This window comes from Triticum dicoccoides, chromosome 6A, assembly GCF_002162155.2.
Source record: "Triticum dicoccoides isolate Atlit2015 ecotype Zavitan chromosome 6A, WEW_v2.0, whole genome shotgun sequence".
Classification (NCBI taxonomy): Eukaryota; Viridiplantae; Streptophyta; class Magnoliopsida; order Poales; family Poaceae; genus Triticum; species Triticum dicoccoides.
The window spans coordinates 346,444,639-346,446,948 of NC_041390.1; positions in this window are offsets into that span (position 1 = coordinate 346,444,639).

Sequence of the window (2,310 nt, forward strand, 5' to 3'; positions counted from 1 at the left end):
TTGCTACCATCACTCTGGATTTCTGCATGCACTCCTTACATAATCTCACTATGTTTTATTCATATGCATGTCAGTTATTGTACACAATGGAACTGAACATGTAGAGAAAAAGAGACGAGACTTGTGTGGCAATAAAATTTCATGTAGACGTCGCTCCATGGTAGGCGCAAAGGCAACCCCCCTCCACCCATTTAGGATTGTAATCAAGAGGAAGATAACTGTTCGGAGGGGGATTCAGAAGGAGAAGACCACTCCTATTTACCCCCCGAGGTCTTCTCTTTAACCTGGCATGCTGATATTGGTTATATCATGCATATGGTGCCTTGCACTTCTTACTTTATACATCAAATATGTCATCTGCTTAGTTTAGAAAAGCTTTGTGTGAATGCCATCTGTTTAGTTTCTTCATCGTATATGTGAATTATGCAACGCCATCTTGTTTAGCCAGGCATCATATATGTGAATTTTGCAATGCCATCTTGCTTTGCCAGTCATCTTATATGTGAATTATATCAAGCCATCCTTTTTTGTTACGTATTACATTTGTCAAACAATGTTAGTACATTCAACTACTCTTCATGTGCATCAGCCATTGGACACGGTGATGGAAATTTCTGGAGTGAAAAAAAGGTCTTTAGAGCAGACTACGCTATGTGACAAAGCGCATATCTCGCTGGTTACGGATATCTCCTCAGAGGAGGATTCAAAGACATATGACTAGTCCTATTTTCCCCCTGAGGTGTATGTTCTAACTTGGCAGGGTTATGTTGCTCATATCATGCATATGGTGTCTTGCATTGGTATATCACTTGATTAGTTTAGACATGCTTTGTGTGAATGCCACCTGTTTAGTGTCTAATTACCATATATGTGAATTATGCATTGCCATCTTTTTGCAAGATATTATATATGTGAATTATGCAATGCTATCTTGTTGCAAGGCATTATATATGCGAATTATGCAATGCCATGCTGTTTAGCCAATCATCATGTATGTGAATTATATCATGCTATCATTTTTTTGTATTACGTGTTCCATTTGACGACAACGTTTGTATATTCAACTACTCTTCCTGTGCATCAGCCATTTGAAGTGGTGATGGAAGTATCTGGAGTGAAAACAAGGTATTCAGGTCAGACAATGCTACCCGTTGAAGCAGACATCTTGCTAGTTACAGAGAGCTCCTCAGAGGAGGATTCGGAGACTGATGACCAGTCCTATTTCCCCCCTGAGGCCTATGCTCAAACTTGGCAGTGTTATATCACTCATGTCATGCATGTTGTCTTGCATTGCATAGTTTTTACATCATGTATGGATTGGCATCTACTTACTTGCTTACTATATAAATCATATATTAGAATTATATCATGCCATCATGTTTACATACACAGCATCTATCTGAATTATGGTAGGACAACCCATTTAATAAAGACACCATATAGTTGTATCATATCATCCTATTTAGTGTTTACAGTCATCATATTTTGAATTATGTCATTCTATCCGTGAATTATATCCTGCTATCATGTTTACATAGGCGGCATGTATGTGAATTATGTCATGCCAACATATTTAATAAACACATTATATAGTTATATCATGTCATCCTGTTTACATAGTCATCATATTTTGAACTATGTCTTTCCATCTTTTTTAGTTAGCCATCATATATGTGAAATTGTGTCATGCTATCCTGTTTAGTTAGCCATCATATATGTGAAATTGTGTCATGCTATCCTGTTTGGTTAGACAACATAACTGTGAATTATTTCATGCCCTCTTTTATTCCCCACTATCCATTGCACTTGTGTATCATAAAGTGTCTATACATTCAATTACTTTTCTTATTTATCAGCCATTTGAATTGGAGAGGGTGATGGCAGTATCTAAGGGAGTAACGGCACAGTCTTCAGAAAAGATAGTGCTACTAGTTGATGCAGGTAGAACCACGGTTATACTTGCCCAAGAACCATCCCCACCACACATAACCCAGACTCTCGCAGATTGTACCCCTACCCAATTGGACAGAGAACTAGCTACACCCCTTCTAACCCCAACCCTAGCAGATAGTAACCCAGTTCCAGTTGACACAGCACCGTCTCCACCATAGAGCACCCAAACATGAGCAGTTAGTAAGGGAACTTCAGTGCCCAAAGCATGAGGATCGCCACTCCGAATCCCAACTCAACGCTTAAAGCAAAAGAAGAATTGTTCTCAGGTCAGGTTTCGTAGCTATGGTTCCTACTCCTTTGCTCCTGCATCACTTTATTTACTCATACCAACAGTTTTAAAATTTGAAGGATGGAACT